The following is a 10,576-nucleotide window of genomic DNA, read 5'->3' as shown; positions in this document are numbered from 1 at the left end:
GTCAAGGGCTGGGGCTACCCTCATGGCCCTCAACAGCTCACCAAAACTCATTATGCTGCCCTCCAGCCAAAATAATTGTCCACCCCAATGTAAAAGGAGCTTTCAGTGACTCATGTTTATTTCCCTTGTATTAGTAAATAAATATTAAGGCCCTGATTCAGTAGTTAAATGTACTTGCAGTCCCCTATGGTACATTGAGCTCCACTCATTTCAACTTAACTCTTTTTAAATCCATTTCAGAACCAGGGGCTGAGGTGATATTTGAAAGGAAAACAAAAGTTGTTTTAGTAGTGTTCATACCTGCACTATATGTGTCCAATTAGAAAATTAAATGCAATTTATTCGAAGCACATTTCTTTGGGAAATCCCAAATGAGAAGAAGGGCAAATGGATTCTGGAGCCCAATTAATAGGGGAGGAAATTTATCAGGAAAAGCAGCAGATGACTCAAAAAAGATACCTTAGGGTGGGTCTGTCTGGTGCTAAATGAGGGTAACCAATCACCCTTGAAAAATGCATTATTCTGTCACTTTTAGAAAACAATATTCTATTTTTTTAAAATGATTGATTCATAGTAAATTAATTTTTAGAGAACAGGATTGACCAATACAAGCTAATTTATTTTCTTGTAAAAAATTAATCTCTTGTTAAATTACTTTTTACATGGATAACAGAAGGATGTAGGGCAGTATGTGCTATATTCTTTTTCAGATGACTGCTTTCAAAGCTCCCAGGTTTCCCTAGTTTTTAAAAACTTCCTAGCTTGGTACTATAGAGAATCCAACTTCCAAAAGATAGTCTATTTAATATCCACAAACAGTCTAATGCTTGCAAATAAGTGCTTGTGTCATGATGCATTTCCTTTTCTTTAACCAGACGATAAAAAAACCAAACACCACATTTTGTATGAATTGTGCTATTTGGCATTCATATTGTGCTATTTGGCATTTTTTAAAAGGCATGGACTGGCAAAGATGTTCATGCATTTACATCCACAATATCCACTTTGCATGTGCAAACACTAGATACCCATTTGCATTAAACTTTGCTGGTGAGTAGCCTTTGAAATAAGGATGAAATTCAATTTCTATCACTGACTATAGAAAAATCTCTGATTTCATCCCATATTTCATAGATTTTCATAAACATTTGGGCTGGAAGGGACCCTAGAGGATCATTGAGTCCAGCCCCCTGCCCCATGGGCAGGAAGTCAGCAGGGATCAAAGGATCCCAGCAAGATAAGCATCCAAATGTGTCATAAAGGCATTCAAAGTGGGTGCTTGAACTGCCTGTGGCAGCAATCTATTCCAAAACCTGGGGGCTCAGATAATAAAGAAGTTCTTCCTTATGTTTAGCCTGAATCGGTCACCGCAGAGTTTGTGACTGTTTGATCTTGTCATCCCTTGGGGAGCTCTGCTGAACAGACATTCCCCCAGACCCTGATGAGCACCCCTGATAAACTTATACGTGGCCACCAGATCACCCCTGAGCCTGTGCTTTTCCAGGCTGAAGAGTCCCATGGCTCTCAGCCTCTCATCATAAGGTCTGTTTTCCTGACCTCTGATCATGTATGTGGGTCTCCTCTGCACTCTCAAGCTTCTCCACATCCTTTTTGAATTGTAGAGCCCAAAACTAGATGCAGTACTCCAGCTACAGCCTCACCAAGGCCAAGTACAATAGGAGAATGACATCCTGGGATTTGCTTGAGAAGGATCTATGGATGCAAGCCAATGTTTAGCTTGCTTTACTACCTGCAGCATCACATTGAAGGCTCATGTTCGTCTTGTGGTTAATGATGACCCTCAAGTCCCTTTCGTGTGTAGTACTAACCAGCGTAGCACTGGTAAGCCTAGAAGCATGCTGCAGGTTTTTCTTCCCGAGGTGGAGAACCTTGCATTTTTCAGTGTTGAACGCCATCAGGTTCTCTTCTGCCCATTTCATGAGCCTGTCAAAATCTGCCTGGATCACCCTCCTGTCCTCAGGTGTGGATGCTCTACCCCAGAGTTTGGTGTCATTGGCAAACTTGGCCAGTCCACTTCTGACACCAATGTCCACATCATTGATGAAGATGTTAAACAGTATAGGCCCTAGGACAGAGCCTTGATGGACCCTACAGGTGACTGCACACCACGACAATTGGCTTCCGTCAACCACCACCCTCTGGGTCCTACCGTGGAGCCAATTTCGCAGCCAGTGGATTGTGGTGAGGTCAAGGCCACAGTTAGCCAGTTTTGCCAAGAGGTGATCATGGGATACCAGATCGAAGGCTTTTTTGAAGTCAAGATATTACGACATCAATCTCTTCCCCCTTGTCCAAGTGATAAGTCACCTGGCCATAAAAGGAAATGAGATTGGTCAAGCAAGACCTACCCACAATAAACTCATGCTGGGTATCCTTCAGGATATTGCCGCCAGCTAGTCTGTTAAGGATGACCTCTTTGATAATCTTTTCCAACACCTTCCCCAGGACAGAGGTCAGGCTGATGGGCCTGTAGTTTCCTGGATCTACTTTCGTCCCTTTCTTGAATATAGGCATGGCTTTCGCCTTCTTCCAGTTTTCTTATTCTATGTATAAATGGGCCAAATTTTCAAAATCCAGAACTGTGAAAGTTCCATTAACTCAGAGTTAGTAATTTTCAGTTGACAACAACAAACTTCCTCATTTCCAAGTTACCTTTGAACGTGGGATTTAATTATATGCAGTGTATGTTATGAACATTACATAGCAGATCATTATACCCTGGAGTGTGTTAGTTTTGTATTAAAATGTTTTTGGGTAAACCATTTTATTATTTTAAGAAGGAGAAAATATAATGAAATGTTAATTTTCCTTAAGTTTTAGAATGGGACAGGGTGACTTTTGATAGTGCTACATAGAAGTATAATTTATATTAGTCATTGATTTTTTCATTTTAGAATAAACACCAGTTGCATTGATTTCCAATACTGATCAGTCATTCCTAACATAGGTGAAGCTCAAATTTAAATCAAGGGAAATTGTGTGCATAGTAATTGCAGCATTAGAGCCTTAATATTTGTTCTTTTCTAGATGATATAATGCCATGGGGATCCCAACTAATCATTCAGTAAAGGAAGACCCGTCTGGCCACAGATGCAACAGTCAGACAACTGTGTTTAACTTTTAATACAAATAGAGAAATTACAAAATTACTGACTTAAGGTGCCACTGATTTATGGGCACTTATACATGTGCTGGACATCTGCTAATTAGCACACACTGGGGCAAACTCAATTAATTGAATAATATAGCTGTAGACCCAAAGAGTATTAGTGAAGCTTCTAGTTGGTTATTAACTGGATAAAAATATGTTGGTTTTAAATGTGACCATCTATATCCCCCTTTTCGAAATTCTAGATGCGTCAAAAGAGCTTTAGTTAAAGTGCCCCCACAACTGCTTTGAAGCACAGAACACTGAATATGCGTCACACTGCAGGCACTTTAATTAAAGTGGCTCTCAGAACTGCTCTAATTACAGTAGGTCCACCCCCACCCCAGAGCATGGGAGCTATTCCCAGGGAGCTAATAACTCAAAGTGAAGCATTTGCAGCTCTCATCGAAGATAATTTGAAGCATTTAGAAAGGGAAAAATTAGACTAATAGATGTTTACAGGAGGTGGCCATAGGTTGATCAAGAACAGGGACAGGCAAAATATGGACTGTGGGCTGGATGTGGCCCATCATGCCATTCTATTCACAGGACCTCTCTGAAATTTAGATAATTATCTGTTGGTGATTGTCAGTCTCAAAATGGATGAGTCACCAGTAGCATGAGACATTTGCGGCAGCAGCAACAAGCAGCTCGGGCTCTGGTTGCAGTGCAGTCAACCCAACCCCAACCTGCCCCATCCTGCCCTGCTCTGCCCCCACCCTCCTAGAATCTTCTGAAAACCAGAAGCTTCTGCCCTGCTGATCCTATGGCTGTTCCCCAGCCCTCCCTAATCCCAGAATTGAAATCCAGGTAAGAACTGGGGGGGAGGACGAGGAGAAGGAGAGGGGGTTCCACCAGTGCTAGTTCCACTCCATGAGGCTTTCAGAACTCTTGCTCTGTGCCTCCATGTACCATTCTTGGCTAGAGTGCCAGAAGCACCTTTGGAGGCACAGAGCTGGCCCAGCTTGATGGCACAGGACTTCCTGTGGCTCCTGGCACTCTAGCATGCCACTGGGCTGGGCTGGACCAGCTCCATGCTGTACTGTATGGGTCCTGGCAACACATTCAGGAAATGTGTGCTACCAGGTGGGGATGGGCAGGGCCCAACGGGATCCATGCTGCTCTATGCGGGTCCTGGTCTTGCAGCTGGGAACCACACAGCACAGAATGGAGCCAACCCAGTCCATCCTGTCCCCATCCCCCCGGCTGCACACAGTTCCCAGCTGCAAGTCCAGGACCTGCACAGTGTAGCACAGAGCCAGTTGGACCCATCCCATCCCCTCCCGGCAGCATGAAGTTCCTAGCTGCAAGGCTGGCACCCACACAGTGCAGCATGGATCCAGCCAGGTCTGGCTCATCTCAGCAGCACAGAGTTCCCTGCTGCATGGCTGGGGTCCATGCAAAGTGGCAGAAAGCCAGAACAGCCCAGCCCAGCCCAGCCCCTCTGTGCCACGCTGTGTGAATTTCAGCCATGCAGCAGGGAGCTGCGTGCTGCCAGGAGGGCACATGACAGGCTGAGCTGGATCATGGATGGGCCACACATACACCCACCCTTCCCCAGACACCATACACCCACCCCACACACACCTCCCACACCCCACTGCAAACAGCCACCCACACATCCAAAACCCCCCCACATATAACCTCTTACCCCCAATACCCTGATACAAAAGTAAGACTGTATTTTGAGCTATTATGCAATCACCTTTATATATACTATGCAAACACACATAAACCAGGATGAATTTCTTTTTTTTTTAGATAAAATTAAAATGTTATAGTAGATGTTTCATTTTTTAGTATATGGTGGGGGGGCATTTTATTGTTCCAAGATGGAAGCCCACCTCCCCTCCCAAAAGGAGGGGCAGGGGGAGGGACTTTCAGTGTCAAGAGTCAGGGGGTTAAGGGGTTTGACTTTTGATCCCAAGATGGCAACCAGGGAGTAGAGCACCTGTCAAGGGGCAGGGCTACCTATGTTGCTCTCAACAGCTCACCAAAACTTGTGAAGCGCCATTACAGCTCAAATAATTACCTGCCCCAATCTAGAATTCTGAACTAAAAGCTTTACTAACATACTAGGGGCCTAGGGCTATATAATTTAGTTTAATATTGAAGTAAAAACAAATACACCTTTTTAGGTATGACATACAAATAATCTGTCAAGCTGTAAAATAGGACCTTTATTACCAGAAGCAGTTAACAAAAGGATAGCTTGATGGATGGAATATCAAGACTATTAAAAGAGAAGAGATGATCCTTAGCACCTGTGGAATGAAGAGTTTAGAAGAGATTAACTAGGTTATAATGAGCCATGAAGCCAATTGACTCCCTCAGCACTGCTTGACTAGAAATTCTGTTCCCATTGCCAGGCAGCTGATTTTATATTTTGGGTGGAACCGGCATCAAAGGAGCAGGGGTGCAAGTGCACCATTACAGCTCCCCCTGGGAGGTGTCAACTTTTTGCTGTCCAAATTTGAAAGGTTTAGCTTTACTATATTTCACATATTTCCCTTTTTCCTTTCCTATTACCATAATTTACAATTATCCATTACATTCTGCATTGCATTTCCGTAAGTACCCCTTCCCAGGCGATACTTTATTCACTTTGAGGGTTTCTCATCCAACGTCTTCCTGTACACATGGAATCTCTCTCTTCTGTTTTAACTGATAGTTCTTCGTTTCATTTAGTTTGGCACTATGCTATTTGTTCCAATAACAAAACGATAGCAAATTCTATAGTTTAGGTTATGTGCTACATTAAAAATTACTTTTTAAAACTATCCACAATGTTTTTGTATTATATGACCAAAGAAAGAAGAGTGGCCTCTTGTCCCTCACTATATAATACACTCAAACACGGTGGGTGTATCTACACATGCGCTTTACTGCAGAGTTGGCTAATTAGCTCTGAAGTAAAGTGTCACAGTCTACACGTGTGCTGGTATTAGGGAGTAGTAAACTAATTTCACCATAAGATAGTACTACCAGAAATAGTACGGTCTTTTGGCAGAGTCATTATGTGAGATCAAACACGTGTAGATGGTGAGCACTGGGTGGAAATTGCACCCGTTCAGCCTCAGCAGCCAGGGTCCAGAACACCACCACCTGGGAGTCCAGCGTTGACCATCTGTGCCCCCATTGTTTCACTGCTTCTGTATTCTTTTACTTTTAAAAGAAAAATATCCTTTAAAAGAGGTAAACTTCAAAGATTCTATTGTGGGATTCCTAAGAGAACATAGGAGGGTTTCTTGACTTTCATACAATGGACTTCCATTGATCCAAAAACAGTCCATTCTTTTCTGAATAGATGTCAGGGGGTTAGGGGGTTCACTGAATAATCGAGTGGAGTTGTCATAATTTCAAAAGAACTTAGTTGCAAAACATCTATCAGTTCACATACAACATATTTAGATTACAAAATTATAAACACTTAAATTAAATTAACCAATATTTGTGATAGAAAACATTAATTGTCCATGAGCTAAAGGCCACTAATCTTTTCCTATCAATTATTCATACAACATGAAGATGGGAGAATGCCAGTGAGTTTATTTGTTACTCAAAGATTACTGCCTAAACTGTAAGCAAATAAAAGATCAGAAACCTTCTGAAAATGCTACCACATCAATCTCTGGAGAGTATGTATATGTAAGAAATCATACAGTACTACAACTCACATACATGCTGAGAAAGCCACACGATCTTAGCAGTAAGAAAGAAAATGATTTTATTTTATCAAGTCTTGAAAATGCCTTGAGTCAACTAATCAACCATCCCAGGACAGATGTTCAAAGGAATGACCTTTACTGAGAACACTCACTGATGAACATTCATTTATTTATTTATTTTGTGAGGGGGGCTCTATTTGTGATTCTCACAAACTTAATCTCCTGTGATGGTGGAGGGGGGGGGGTTGTTGGCAAAGAAAAAGTGGCAAACAGAAAACATTTGTTTCTCTTGCAGCTTTTATGGCTTTTGTAAAGAGCCAATGACTGTATGAGTTTCAATTCCTTTTTTTTTTTTCCCAGCTTTATCAAATACCCTTTTTTTCTAAAAAGGTCCCATCACAGTCTGAATCAAATCTAGTGGTTTGTAGTTGCCCTGGTGCACAGCTTAGAGGAGCGCGGTTGGGCTTCTGCCTAAACACCGAATGCTCTTCTAGGACCATAGCAAGCCCCATGGGTTAGTGAAGCCTCTGGGCAGAGATCACAAGCATGAGAAAGAAACCAAGATAAACCAGTATCCTTCCATCTGTTCTGTTTTCCAACTTTGGACCTAATTACTTCCTTAGGATTACATTTCCTACTTTCATTGGCTCGAGGTGTTCCTTCCACTGAAGTCACATAAGAGTATACACCTAAAATTCACTCCAGTTTTCAAATGGTCATACAGCAAATGAGTAGATTGAATTAACAAAGCATTTTCAAATAGAAATGAAGTACTGTATTTTTTTTTCCACAGAACCAGTCAGATGAAAATGCTGACATGGGAAAACAGGTCCTATCACCTGTGCCATACATCTTAAAATAAACTGGTTTATTCCCTGAATATTTTTCTGCTTTTAAAAGTAATTTTAAAGTCTATAAGCACCCACTTAAATGTCATTAAAGGGAGTACTGTATAGGAGATTAGCAAATACTGAGGTACAATCTGCATAAGAATAGCTAGGAGTTATATAAATGGAAGGGAAGTTGTGTGTGTTATGCATGTATAAACAAACAGCAAATCTCTCAGACATATATTCCCATTAAAATAAATAATTATTCTTGTTAAATTAGGATAGCATGTTGGGTATATAATTTGTACTATAAACTTTTAAACGGACTTTATAGCAAAATACTCTTCCTGAGCCAAAACCTACAGTTCTTCATTAAAACTCTAACTTTTAGGGCCCAATTTCATTGAAGTTACAATTCTTATTGACTTTCATGATACTGAATGAGACCTTACATTATTGGGAATTAAGTGATAATAATTGAAGAAGCAAGTTTTTGTTCAGCCTTACTTTTCTGAAAACCTTGACAAGCCTCCAGGGTGACACATACTACAGTATGTCTGGAAGTCTCCAAAACAGTGTCAGGTGGTTTCACTAAACACTTTCCATCTGCAGAACATTTTATGTGATGCTATTCAATATGTAGCCAAATATATTATTTTTCAGATTTCAGTGAAACAAAGAACAAAATTTTCTGCACAGAAACACTAATCTTTAATCAGATGTATACAGTTAAAGCTTGTTAACTGAACATGTCTACACACTTTTTATTAAATGAGGAAACCTAGCTAAAATATATCCAGTCTTACATGACCAGGAGGTTAACTCTCCCTCTTGTGTCTATTTTCTGCAAATTCATGCCTTCAAATTCCAAGGGGGTAATTAAAGAGTACAGCCTGACAGATGGTATAATTATTACAGGATAAGCACACTGCTGAGAAATTACAAGTCACAAGAAACAATCAGACCCCATAAGTATGACTAGTTCCAAATAAGTGTCCTAAAACTAAACTATTTATCTGGAGAAGATACAATTTGTGGTTTGGCAAAGTAGAGCCTGGAGAAGTTGAAGGCAGAACAGAAGAAAAGACCATGAAACAGCAAAGAAAGACATTCCTTCAGGTTTCTTAGTGCAGTCATTTGTAATAGCCCTCTGGCATTTGGAATCTGTCATACTGTGTGGCATAATATGAAAGGGAAAGTGGTAAATGACCATTCTTGATTTTAATGATACATCATACGGTGTTGTATGGGATTACATAAGAAGTGAATACTGAGTACAAGTCAATAGAGTATAAAAAATAGACAAGGAAGTGAAGATACAATCTCCCCACTCCCCCCCTGCAAAAAATTAACGAACACTTTTAGCTTATACCTGCGACACAACCATAAATCCAGAGCTTTCTCCTCCATCAAAGCAACCTAATAGTTGCATCCATACTGAAGCTCTGCATATATGTATGGAGAACCAATGTGAAGGCCCAAATCCATTATTAGATTGACTTATTTATCCAGGAAGTACATGGTCTAAGTCATGACCCTCATTGCCTTATGCTCCAAAGGGTGTATACATCACTTCTGACTCATACCAGTGGAAAACCATGATCAAATTAGTTAAGGCAAGGGGGAGAAAGGGGAAGATAATTTTAAGAACATTTATTTTACTTCTGCACTCACCTATTCTGAAGAGGCATTGTGTAGCCCCAACTGTGTCTGTATGGTCCAAGTGATCCTCACGAAGATATAGAAGACACTAATTTCTCACACACACCTGTACAAGATATGCACCTTGTTTTGGAAGGCAGAATGAAGAAGAAGAAAAAAGATTTTTCCACTACTGCTCAGGAAAATATCTGCCGTTTAAACCTCTTACACCAACTGCTGAATTGGCAATGCACTCTGCTGCTTCCTTGCTAGGAAAGAAGTACAGCCCCAGCAGCGATTACAGCATCCCCATGGAGGTATAATAGCCTCCATCAACTTTAATTCCAACACAGAAATCAAATCAAGATGCCCTGCTTAAGACAGGCACCCCAATTTAGGAAGACTGATTTGGGGAGAAAAGTGAATATGGTAATGCAAGTCAATGTGGTATAATGGGGGAGAAAAAATGAATTGTAATTCATTGTTAACTTCCCTGTGGACAGAAGGGTGACTGGGAAGAATGACAAAGTTACATATTTGCAATGCAGAATGGAAAATGCAGCAAATTACCCTATGTTCAGTTTGCCCTCTGAAATTAGCATGAGGTGGGAGAAAGATATCACTGCTAAGAGCACTTTAAGATAGGGTGCCTTTCAAATCCCCATGGCAGAGAGCACATATTACATCCTGTTTTCAAGACTGTAATTATCTGATAATGTTATTAACTGTACCCTTGAGATGCCATAAAGCTTTTATACATTTGACAAATGCCCCACTGAAGCACTAACATTATCTGAAATCACAGTAGTGTATTAAAAGTAATCAACAGCTGTATGTAACGCTGATGGAAAAAATCAGTAGGGATTACTATTTTAATATTTCTGAGAACCTTCAAGTTTTATTATGAGATCTAAGCCACTGCATATGTAACTACATACAGGTGAGGCTTTACCCAGAATATGGTTCTTACTTCTGGGTGTTGTGTTACCAGAACGAAGCAAACAAACTTGGAAGGGATCTCCTGTAGGATAAGATGAGTCTGATCTCCTATTGTGTAGTCTCTTGTTGTTTTCTTACTAGCATCGGTGATTGAAAGAGCTAAATGAAACTCTATTTTCTTCCTGGAAAGAAATATGCTAGTAAGTGCTATTTTCCAGGGCTGTGCAAAGCTTCGGGTGCTGATTCAATTGGGAGGAGATTCGGCCCAATTTGGTGGCCAAATCTCCAAATCAAACCAGGGGACCAATAAAAAGATCTGAATTGATTCA

This window comes from Crocodylus porosus, unplaced genomic scaffold, assembly GCF_001723895.1.
Source record: "Crocodylus porosus isolate Cpor-Errol unplaced genomic scaffold, CroPor_comp1, whole genome shotgun sequence".
Classification (NCBI taxonomy): domain Eukaryota; kingdom Metazoa; phylum Chordata; order Crocodylia; family Crocodylidae; genus Crocodylus; species Crocodylus porosus.
Note: the sequence above shows the minus strand (reverse complement) of the source record.